We start from the raw sequence: 12,697 nt of genomic DNA, 5'->3' as shown, positions 1-12,697 counted from the left end.
AGTTTAGAAACCAAGAAGCTGAACAACCTCCTGTTTCAGCATCTTCATAATTATTTGTGATGCCATAGTTAAGAGGTGATTGGGAAAGGGAAAGTTATTTGAATCCTAGTTATTCATCTGCTGCATTTTCTATTTGTGTATTTTTTATGTACAGATATAATCTCAGTTCTTAGCCCAGACTGGCATGGAATTTTTCTATGTAAACCTCAAATGGTGGTTAAAGGAAAATTGGGCACTTAATGTACAAGATTGTATCTGATCTTTGTCTCTGACTGCATAAAAATCAACTCCAAATAGACTGAAGACCTTAAAGAAGATCTGATACTCTAAAATTGATATTAGAAAAGTAGGGGAAACAAACTAAGGTCGAAGCATAAGTTAGCATTTGTGAATTGAACTGCATTTTTTCCAGGAAACATGGCAAACCATTGATAATTGAGTTGTCATAAGTGTCACCATAGGAAACAAGCTTGGACATTACCAAAGGACAAAATAATTTGCCAGCATGTGAAATGGAAACCCTAGCACAGTGCTGGCAGAGCAAACATCTACACAACCATCATAAGACCTCGTGTGGAGATTCCTCAAAATGTTAATGCATGTCTCCTGCGAGGCTCTTCCAGTGCCTGGAAAATACAGAAGTGGATGCTCACAGTCATCCATTGGATGGAGCATAAGGTCCCCAATGAAGGAGCCAGAGAAATACTCAGGGAGCTGAAGGGGACTGAAGCCCCAAAGCAGGAACATCAATATGAACTAACCAGTCCCCTCAGAGCTCCTTGGACCTATACCACCAATCAAAGAAAACACATGGTGGAACTTGTGGCTCTGGCTATATTTGTAGCAGACGATGGCCTAGTTGGTCATCAATGAGAGGAGAGGCCCTTGGTCCTGCAAAGGCTCTATGCCCTAATATAGGGGAATGCCAGGACCAGGAATGAGAGTGGTTGGGCTGGGGAGCAGGGGAAGGGAGGAGGGGATAAGGGATTTTCTGAGGGGAAACCAGGAAAGGGATAACATTTGAAATGTAAATAAAGGAAATATCTAATAAAGAAGAAAGGAGGGAGGGAGGGAAGGAAGGAAGGAAGGAAGGAAGGAAGGAAGGAAGGAAGGAAGGAAGGAAGGAAGGAAGGAAAAGAAAGAAAAAGAAAGAAGAAAGAAAGGAAGGAAGAGAGAGAAAGAAGGAAAGAAAGAAAAGAAAGAAAGAAGAGAAAGAAAGAAAAGAAAAGAAGAGAAAGGCAAGCTCTGGAGTCAACCAGTGTGCAGAGAACTGATACAGAACTCTACACAGTTCCTCACAATACCAAGAGGATCTGCCAGATGGCACATGCTGGCTGCGCCTCCTCAGGAAGAGACACAAGCTTGTTTAGAGTTTCTTTCAACAGTGATTTGGTTTCAGGAAGCCAGGGCTCCTGTCATCTTGGAAACCTCTCCATCTCTAGTTCATGTGGCAGCACAAAGCATCCCTTTTGCCCTGAAGAAAGCTCTGCTATCTCAACAGGATATGAGTGGCTGGGCAGAAATACAAGCTGTGGGTTACCCAGATTTCAGGCTACAAAACACTGTTTTGTGAACAGAAGTCAGGACCCTGGTGAACATCTCCATACCCAGTTATAAAGAGATTTTGAAGACACTGAGATAGGACAACTGCAGAGGGAATTAGAACTCATATGAATTGATCCAAACCAAGTCCTTTCACAAGGTGGCTACTCTACCTCCACATGTCTATTGAGAGAGAATGTATTTGGGCTTTCAAATCCAGGAGGTGCAACCTGTCACAAAAGTACCAAGGATTCTGAGCAGGAGGGTCAGAAGTCGGTAGCCAGCCTAGGCTACATAGCAAGACTTTGTCTCATAAAAAATAAAGGAGAGAATTGTGCTTAACTTGAGTAGACTTGAAAGACATTAGGCTAAGAAAATAATCTACCAAATAGAGATCAATATTGCCTAATTGAAGCCTAAAACACAAATCTCCACTCCTGATAAACAATAGCAGGATGGAGAGATGTTTGCAGGATGCATTCTAGACAGTATGTAGGAGGAAGAGGGCAAATATGTAATGCACAGGGTGAAGACCACAGTGCATCATGAAGATCAGTGTGCTCTCACCACTGGAAAAATGGTGCTTTGGGAAGACAGACATGTTAGCTTGTTCCAGTATGCAGACGTTTATATAGATATAAAATAGGACACGGTAACACACAGTTCAAATACAAAAAGTTTACTGTAGAATAAAAAAATAGTCTGTGTATTCTGAGTTGTTTAAACCATACAATTTGTGTCCAGGTTCCAGCATCTGATACTCTTGGAGACACTTGTGCCTAAGCAGATCTTAAACCGAGGTCTCTGGATATCCTTGATGGTTGATATTCACTTGGACACACAATGCCTAAAATCAGAAATCATTCATCCTTCAGTATCCAGGACCTTTTTAAAAAAAATATTATTAGATATTTTCTTCATTGACATTTCAAATGCTATACCCAAAGCCCCCTATACCCACCCGCAGCCCTGCTCCCCAACCCACCCACCCCCACTTCCTGGCCCTGGCATTCCCCTGTACTGGGGCATACGATCTTCACAAGACCAAGGCCTCTTCTCCTATTGATAGCAGACTAAGCCATCCTCTGCTACATATGCAACTAGAGACACAGCTTTCAGGGGTACTGGTTAGTTCATATTGTTTCTCATATAGGGTTGCCGACCCCTTTAGCTCCTTGGGTACTTTTTCTAGCTCCTTCATTAGGGGCCCTGTGTTCCATCCAATAGATGACTGTGAGCGTCCACTTCGGTATTTGCCAGGCATTGGCATAGACTCATAAGAGAGAGCTATATCAGGGTCCTTTAAGCAAAATCTTTCTGACATATGCAATAGTGTCTGGGTTTGGTGGTTGTATATGGGATGGATCCATAGGTGGGACACTCTCTGGATGGTCCCTCCAGGACCTTTTTTAAAGGCCATCTTCATGGTTCATTTCTGTAGGTATTGGTTGATGCCACTGCTTTCAAGGGACCCAATAAAAGGGATTCCCCCTCTCCACTGCACAATGCCTGTCAGTGTTGTATATATCTGGGGTCTAGGTCATGCAAATGACACAGTTTCTTGAGATGTTTTACTTGGGATGTGGTGTCCATGCCTAGGTGACTGAGAGGGCAGTACACCAGGTGACACCTCTTATCCCATATACACAGCAGTGCACTTGGTGGATGGGAGGGATTTGAGCCACACCTTACCCTGATCACTTGATGTCTGCTAGAGAGAGAGGAACTTTGCCCCAGTGAGGAAGTTCCCCAAGTTGCCTCTTATAATCTTCTTGCACAAGGAAGGGTCATGGTAAGGTTCTGGGTGTTCCTGAGATGAGAACGTTTTTCTTCTCTTCTTGCTGTCAGTCCACCTGGCTGCTGATGTCATCTCTGTCTCCGGTGCCACTTCCCTACCTATCAGCAGGACGCTCTTCCATCAGTGAGACCTGAATACAGGGGTTTGGTAAGATTACCGAGTGTTAGCCAATCATGCCTTCTCCATGGCATGAGCAAGGAAGCATAACCTGTGTGGCCGTCTTCCATCCACTGTGTTAGGGCTTGGCGGGCACCTCCTGCACTGTTCACCATGCAGACGAAACAGTTCTCAGACTTTGTCCCTTGTTGAGTGTGTTCCTAGGAGTCCTTTGGGGCCGCAGCAAAAGACCATTCAGGCAGTAAAGGCGCTAGTCTTGTCTGGGGACACACAGCTGCATTAGTAGCAACATCCCTATGGGGTATCAGAAAGAAAACAGCTTGGATCTTGTGAGATACTGTTGAAAACAAGAAAGGCAGTATATACTAGCATGTGGGCATAAGGAGGAGTGTGAATCTGATGACTTAATTCCCTAGGTTTTCTTAGGTGGTAGAAGATAGCAGGAGACCATAAACTACCCAAAGGGAAACCTTGCTGTCAGACCAGAGGGTCTTACTTGTTTTCTTACAACAGGTTCTTATCCATGATCATGCTTGGAAACAGGTCCTGCTCTGGCTTCAACTATTAAACACTTCCTATTTCACTTTGGCTCCACTCAAAACATACTTGGTGGACTTTACCTTTTAAGCTCTCGGATGCCCTGGGGTAGTGTGCACCATGATATGATCTGGCTTCACATGGCTCCTATGAAGATGAACTGGTTAATGTTTCAGATAAGAGTGTAGACAAGGCAAAACAAATTTGGAGAGACAACTAGAGTCACAAAAAATATGATAATACTTTGTTTGGAATACAGATTCTCTCCATTTCAACTAATTTCAATAGCAGCAAAAATGCCAAAGGAATGCTCTTCTCTGTCTCTGTCTCTGTCTCTGTCTCTGTCTCTGTCTCTGTCTGTCTCTCTCTCTCTCTTTCTCTCTCTCTCTCACTCCCCCTCTCTTTCTCTCTCACTGTGTGTGTTTCTGTGTCCGTGTGTGTGTTTGTGTGTCCCTGTCTGTCCAAATAGGGTGAGTTGTAAGGGTATCTAAGTAATGGTGAGTTAGAAGCAAGCTGACTAGCAAGCCAGGATGGTTTTATGAGCTGCACCATGAGCAATGTCATCTTGGACACAAACACAAGTAGATCAGTTCAGACACTCTGGGGTCCTACTCTGCTTCCAGTGTCCACTTGCTCTTCTAATGTCTCATGGGTACATCTGGAGACAGGCAGCTGATGATCTCGACATGCCTGGAAGTTCCTCTGAGGTTTGGTTTCCCGATGATGACCTGCATGCATGTCATGGTACCTTGTTTCCAGACTTACTGAGATCTATGGAGTACTTTGCTTGGCTGGCAAAACTGTGGAATCACCAGCCAACATGAACCAACCTAGAGGGCAAAGTCAGGACAATCATGAGTTCATACCTTCCTCCCACAATCCATGCTCAGTCCTCAGGTTGCAAAGGACCTGAGAAGGGTATCACACAAGCCAGACACACTCTGTTAATCTGCAGACAGAGGAAGAATTTGCCCTTAGTTTCATACTGTGATGTAGAGATGGTCCCACCCCCGCCTCCCAGCATCCAACCATGGGAAATTCCTCCCTGTTCCTCTCCTGTATCTGTGTGCATCCTCGGTAGGCTGCTCTTCACTCTCTGGTATCAGTTTTCAGGGAGCACAGTGCCTGTAAATGCTCTTCAAACAGACATAAGAAAGAGAGATCTTAGTAGAAATCTTCAGGACTTATGCTTCACTGTGCTGGCCCTGTGCTGGCATGGGCTGTCAGGCTGGTTCTTCCCGAGTGCTCCACTGATCCCTTCCCCCACCCTCCTCCAACACCCTGGCCAGGCTCAAGACACTGTCCTCTGCCCTCTACATGTGGTGAAGTTACTCACAAAGGATACCATGGGATTGGATTTATCAGTGATAATACATTACCACCAACCCCTAAGATGTATATTCTTGTAACCTGTTTATTTCAAAGCATATCATTTAGTCCAGGAAAGTGTTCAGTGAGTGCAAGCATTTGCTACCAAGGGTGGGGACGTTAATCCATTCCCTGAGACAGATAGGGTTGTAAAGACAGAACTGACTCTGGCTGGTTAACTTCCATGCACATACAGTAAATAAATATTTTTTTCTTTAAAGAAATTGACATTATTTTAAACAAAAAACCTAGAGGTAGAAGTGTATTGTAGTCTCTCCACTTACCTGGTACCATGGCTACCTCCATGGCTCTTTTGACTCAGAGCCAGGCAGGCCTCTGTTGTTGGTCAGGGTGCACTGCTTTGGATTGGCAGGCAGCAACATAAAGTTTGCAAGCCTCTTAGAAATCCGTTCCTTAGGGTCTTCCAGACCCGTCTTTGAAAGGGGGGCCTGGGGCACAGTCTGACACCTGTCATGGAGGTGTCCCTGGAGTGTATTTCGGGAGGATGGTCTGGACTCTCTCTGTTGTAGAGCAGGACCCTCACCCTTGGCCTCCTTCCTGGAGAATGGAGGTGATGTAACTTGTGTGTTCATGATGTCCATTCGTCCAGGTGTAGTAACAATGTGGAGCTGTCCCATGAGGTTTGGATCTTCCAAAGACTTTCTAGTAGACATTTCTTCTGAGGTGTCACTGATCTCTGTCTCCCAGATGCTCTTCATGTAGTGAGCCTTCTGGACAAGCTGGGGGCTGATGCTGTTGAGTGAAGTTGTCTGATTCTTGAAGCAGTTCTGGGTGGGTGGCATAGAGTGGCTCATTGTAGTTCTCTTTCCCTTCTCAAAACTGATGGTGGAAAGGATCGGCATACTAGTTGCCCTCCTTACTGCTACTTGGTTTTTTATGGTTGGCTCTGTGTTTTCCAACATTCTATACAGGGCCTGGGATCTGGTTTTTTTGTTGTCTTGTCTTCCTGTGGTAACTGTTGCTGTTGTTGTTGTTGTTGTAGCATTAAATAAGTAGCCATCACCGAGTTGAACTTTTTCTCCCGCAAACTTTCTCTTATCTCTTCTGGATTGTATCCCAGGACACCCATGAGTACGATTATACTGGGGTCCGGGTGGCTTTCAGTGTTCTCTCCCATGGAAGCGGGAGAAGCTTCATTGTCATATTTTAGCCACTTGAATCTGGCAATCTTTTGGACTGTTGGCCTCTCTCCAGGGTTGACAGTTAGCAATTTGGCTATCACATCCCAAAGTTCTGGTGAGAGACTAAAACTCCTAGAGTACTTTCCTGCAAAGATCTTCTGCTTCGTTGCTTCATAGCCATATCCCTCGAAAGGGAGGCGCCCTGTGGCCATAAAATTAAGTACAACCCCCAAGCTCCAGACATCAGTGGCCCGACCATCGTACCCTCTACCTTCCAGCTGTTCTAGGGCACAGTAAGGGAGGGTTCCACAGAACTCGACCAGCTTCTGGCCCGTGATTGATTATCTTGGTGCCCAATCCAAAATCAGCAAGCTTTACATCTCACTTGTGAGGGAGACAGAGAGGTGTGTGTGTTTCAACCTCATAGACAAAAGCAGATTTCGATCTCAGTGTTTAATATAAAAAAATTTCATTATAGGGAAAATTCCTAAGAGGTGCGTATGTGTCTAGTAACTAAGTACTAAAGTGCAGGTTGTGTTCGAAAGTTTAAAAAAGTTGTTTGATTCTCATCTGCTTTTAAAATAAAAGATGAATGGCAGAGTCCTTAGTGGGCTTAGGTTCTTATATGTAAACAAAGTGCTTGAATCCCTCGTCTAGTTCTTTTAAGTACTAGACAAACTATGAAACGGAAATGCGAGCATTTAGTAACCCCTAAGAATTAGGTTGTTTATTCTAGATGAGTGTGTGTGGCTACCTAGATAAATAAGCTTTCAATATTTGAAACACCTGTGTTGGGTTTTTACCGCCCTGTTAATTCCCCACATGAAGTTTACACCATGAGAAAGTAAGTTTTCCAGAACGGCTCTATAGAATTCCTGCTTCAGACACGGAACAGGAGTAAATAATAACTATTTTCTGCTGATTCAGCTCTTGTTCTCCAGTATAGAGTTTGTGGAAACCATACAGGACAGTTTGCCTTCATCCTAAGTGGTAATATTAGGGAAAACATTTAGATTCTAACGACTTAATTTGTTATGACTAGTAATGTTTCCTTTCTGCAATAAAGATGTTGAACATTTTTTGTAAAATAAATTAAAAATTTGTCTGCATAAAATGTTGCCTGATTCTTTTGTAATCACAGGTGGCATCCAAGACAGAAATGAAAAGAATCGACCATCCTTGAAATCCCTGAAGGCTGATAATAGACTGGAAAAATCCAAATATAAGCCCCTTTGGGCAAAAATATTTTACCTTGACTTGCCTTCTATCACCATATGTGAGAAACTACAAAAAGATATAAAGGAACTCGGAGGGGTAAGTGAGAACCGCACACCCACCAGAAGTTGAGAAAAGTAATAATTGGCGTTCTGTAATATAAATTACCAGGGCGTTTCATTTTGGAAATTACAGCGATTTAGCAGTAGCGCTTTGATGAGCTATTGGTTATTAGTGAATCACTTGGGAACTGGGAGTGTAACCCAGTGGTCTAGCACCTGTTGACATGTGCAAGACTTTCTGTGTTCAAGTCCCAACATCAGAAGATAAAGAAAACTTTTTTTTAAAGCCTTTTGTAGCCTGATAAAATGTCAAGTTTCTGTGATTGGTGGTTTGGTATAAACGAGGCTTCTATGTCCTAGGAAACCTGCCTTTTCTTTCAAAATACCAGGAGCCATTTGACTGATGGCTGAGGGGAGCTCTTATGTGTTAAAATAATTCTTTAGTTTTATACATATACACATACGTGTGTGTGTATGTATATATACACACACACACGTATGTGTATATGTATAATTATTATATATGTGGCATACAATTTAGTAGTGTACACATGTGTGTATATGTATACTTACATGCCAGGAGAGAAGTACTCAGTCAGCAGGCACCTGTCATGGAGGGAACAATTTTCGAGACAGGTTTCTCTGTGTAGCCCTGGCTGTCCTGGAACTCACTCTGTAGACCAGGCTGGCCTGGAACTCAGAACTCCACCTGCCCCTGCCTCCCAAGTGCTGGGATTAAAGTCACTCGACACCACGCCCTGCAGAGTAGTAAAGTGCCTTCCCTGTCGTATCCATTTCTTTATGATTAGAAAACTTTGGCAAAACTCTATAAAGATTTCTTAGGTGTAATGTTAATGTGACCTAAAATCTAACAAATGTGGTTATTATGATTTTTACTGTTTTCAGAGGTTTCTGCTGGACTGAAAGTTAGCAGTTTTGAACATTTTGTTCCCAGACTGAAAGTTCACAAGAATACTTCACGAGTTTCTTAGAGTTCCTCATTAATGTGATATTTTCCTGCCTGCCCTTGACGTTTGCCTGCATTCTTTGGGAGGCAGTTGATGGAATCTCACTTTGACTATGAAAGGCACATGGATTTCACTCTCTCTTGGTCAGTTACATTCACATATGAACTGTGTTGCAGTCTGTTACTCCCGTTACCCTCCTGCCCTTGCCCACTCTCTTCTGCATAGCTAGGGCCGCTGCCCCCCTAAGCAGCCTATTTTCCTCCTGTCCATTTTGTTGACTTACTGTTTTGTATTTATGGTAGCATTTATCATAATGACAGTATGGCTGCACTTCTAAAGGTCATGGCTGATAGACCTGCTACCATCAGCTGTATTCCTATCAACAGGATGTTCATGTTCTCAGGACATCATAGATATGAGTAAAGACCCCTCTTTTTCGCAATGAAGTGCTACCTGCTAAGCTTGTAACATGATACACCACCATTATTTTAATATCGGTGGCTATGCAGTAGTTGATAGCTTTCTCAACTACGTTGGCCATTCTGTTAACTTTGGGTATAAAGAACTCATGTTTAGATTTGTGCTTCTCACAGCAGATGCTTCAGACGATGTTGTATCTCTAAGTCCAGCTCGGGAACCCACAAATGGAGCTTTGACTAAATGAGCAGTGTCATGTTGGTGCTGGCACAGGAATCACTTCCCTTTCTTTCTTCCCCATCCTCACAACACCTCCTAAGATACTTTCAAGAAACAAATTTTCAATCACTTCTACCACAAATGGTTGTTAGAGACCATTTTGACTTTATACATGTCAGATTTTACCCTTTAAAGGTACAAGTATCTCAGCGGCTGTCCTGAAAGCATGAGTTTTGTAACGCTGCGGCAGGGGAGTTAGCCTGACCATGAAAGTGATGTTTTCCTGAGGTGAGCTCTCCAGGTGTTGTGACCCCTCTGATTGCCTCCAATACAGAGAAACCTCTGCTGCATAAGTTGTGTTCTTGCATCTGCACCCTCCCCTTAGGAACAACCAAGTGCTGGGCTAGTGAGGTAGCCTGCAGGTAAGGGAGGGCATGTGCTGCCAAACCCATGGCAAAAGAGAGCACTGACTTCCACAGCCCACCACCTTTCTTGTTGGAAAAGAAAGTACCTACTTCTGGTCTTTGCTGTTTAATTCACTGATGTCAATTTAGTCCTTAGGTCCTGGTTTCTGTCCATATTTAAAGGTACCCAGTTTTATCAAATTGTCATTTATTTCAATGGTTCTCTCTTCCTCCAATGTTTAGTTTTATTTAACCTGTCTATCCTTTTATTTTCTTTTGCTTTGGATCGCCCCAATGGTGTCATTGCTTAATTGATCACACATATTTGTTTTCTGTGAGTCTTAATGAAACTGTGCTAAAAATTTGCAGAGGACATTTGTGATAATTCAAGTATTAACTGTATAGCAGTCAGTTTTCACATAATAGTGAACCTTCCTTTATAGTGTTAGAAAAATAGCCAAATGAAAGCCACTTAAGAAGGATAAAGAGAGCCGGGCAGTGGTTGTGCACGCCTTTAATCCCAGCACTCAGGAGGCAAAGGCAGGCAGATTTCTGAGTTCGAGGTCAGCCTGGTCTACAGAGTGAGTTCCAGGACAGCCAGGGCTACACAGAGAAACCCTGTCTCAAAAGAATCACATGAGTAAAGTGACACAAGGACAAGCCTGAGGTACGGACATCATGCTTTTCCATAGAGACACGTGAATAACAACAATTGAAGTACACTCAGTTGTATCCACTTCACTTGGGAGGGGCACATTCAAAAATACATTCCAAGAACAATTCTGTGCTTTGGAAAAACTGAGGTCACAAGATTCATCTTGTTTCTTGGAGTTTTCTCAGAAGCACTCAGAATTCTCACTTGACTCCATTCTTGGACTGTGTTCCAACAGGGTGTAATACCTTGTTACTTTATGATCCTGAGCACAAACAAGTATAATTTTTGTGTTTGCCCATTAAAATGTAGAGGCAGCAATTTCCAATCAGTTCTCTGAGTATGGTTTTCAGGGCATACTATTGTGCTTTTGTTAGACTCAAAAATGAATCCTATGTCTGTCTTTCCTGGAGCTCTAATCTAGATAGAAATGGCATGGTATTGTGTGAAAAACCTTTTCCTAGGGAAACACAACACTGTTGAGATATCTGTTCACCCCAGATAGGAATCTTACGACCGAGCAAAGTATGGATACCACCAAAGTCTAACTTGGTGGAGCAGTGAATTTTACTGAGGTTCCTTCCAGGAGCAGAAATGAGTCAGACAACAGCATCTCCAAGGCCCTCCTCACCATGAATGACAGCTCACAAAAGCTGGGAAACCTGGAGCACACTGAACACACTGCAGGCAACTCAGCTGGTTTCTGCTTCTTCCAGGCAGCTGGTCTGGTCTCAGAATCTTTGCAGCTTTTCTCCTATAAGAGTCTTTACAGCTCAGCTTCCTTTTGTCTGAAAGAGATTCTCAGCTTTTGTCTCTATTCTGTCTGGGAGGGGCCTAGGGAATCTGGTCACTTTCAGGGACTTCCTTAAAGTTCTTTTTAGTAGTTTACCTTTCTGCTTAAGGAGCTTCCTATAGAATGGAATGTTTCAGTTCCCCAAGAAACTTACACAACCCATGGGTACAACTGATTGTAATTTAATACAAAAATCAAAGGAAAGGGGAGATTAGTTCTACCTGAAGGATTGTAGAGGACATTGTGTGGGCATAATAACTAAATAATTATAGAGCCGCCCTGGGAAAGCTTTACTAGGAATATGTAGAAATTGCTGTTAGCATACAGATGGACATGCTTACCCACCATTGTGAATCAGTACAGTTAATGTTTGAGCTGAGTCTTGAAGGAATGTTAGGAATGTACTTAGTAAACTATATGCACATTATAGAAAGAACATACTTAAAATATATGCCTGTATAGGTGTGCTTGTGTACTTAATGCTACAAACTCCCTGCAAGTGAAACTGAGATGTGGATGTGGCAAGAATCGCTTATGTTAGAACCAGATTATAAAGGGCATTTTCTTCATGATACAGGATAACAGAGTAGTGTTGGGCTTTGGAAGGCAGCAGGGTTTTTGATGTAAGCAGTGTCTAACTGGCTGGCCTGGAAGTTTATAATCTTCCTGCCTCTATTTCCCCAGTTCTGAAATAATAAGTCTGAGCCACACACAAGAGAAGTGGTTTCCGGTTTGCTTTCCTTGTGGTTTTGTGGCGGTGTTATTTTGAGAGATAGTAAGTTAGGGTTTCTCTGTGTGTTTATTGTGCCCAAAACTACCAAGGGGGGGGGTTGTTGTTTGTGTATTTTAAGTTATGTTTGTGTGTTTGCTGTATAAAGGCAGTGCAGGTGCCCAAGGAGGACAGAAGGATGGCATCAAACCCTCTGGAACTGGAGTTAGAGAGTTGTGAACCGCCGTGCATGTGCTGTGAATTGAGCACAGGGTCTTCTGCACAAAGTAGCAAGTGCTTTATCTGCTAAGCCATTCCCGCTCTCTTTTTTACGTTTTTACACTAAGAAGTTTTAATTCCGTTTCAATGAAATTAATACTGGGAGAAATTTATGGTATTAGAGTTGTATAACATTCAGTCCAGTGAGTGAGAACTCAGAAATAAACTATTTTATATGTAGCCAGTTGCCTACTTATTTTTGTTTTTTACTGATAAGATCATTCTGCCAGCCAGTTTCAGGAAAGCTGGATATCTACATGCCAAAGAATGAGTTTGTAAATTTACCTTACATCACATATGGAGCCAAGATATACATGTAAGAGGCTTCCAATACTTAGAAAATACCATTGACAGCAAATTAAAAGTATTCATAAGTTCAGCTTAGTTAAAATTAACAACTTCTCTATCTCCCAGGACAGTAACGAGAAATCACTAAATGGTAGAGAATATTTCCAAGTCGTTTATGTTCCTCCAA

At 42.7% G+C, this 12,697-nt stretch overlaps 2 pseudogenes across 1 annotated transcript in view; one reads left to right on the top strand and one right to left on the bottom strand.

The window, feature by feature from the left end:
- The window catches only part of LOC147004892 (protein DBF4 homolog A-like), a 203,279-nt pseudogene that overhangs the window by 153,113 nt on the left and 37,469 nt on the right, over positions 1-12,697 (top strand). The gene's annotated exons all lie outside the window — the stretch shown is intronic.
- On the bottom strand, positions 5,097-9,290 carry LOC147004893 (sperm motility kinase X-like; annotated as a pseudogene).

The sequence above is a fragment of the Mus caroli genome, unplaced genomic scaffold (genome assembly GCF_978045245.1).
Source record: "Mus caroli unplaced genomic scaffold, Mus_caroli_1 scaffold_4, whole genome shotgun sequence".
Classification (NCBI taxonomy): Eukaryota; Metazoa; Chordata; class Mammalia; order Rodentia; family Muridae; genus Mus; species Mus caroli.
Note: the sequence above shows the minus strand (reverse complement) of the source record. Positions and strands in the feature narration are given on the sequence as shown.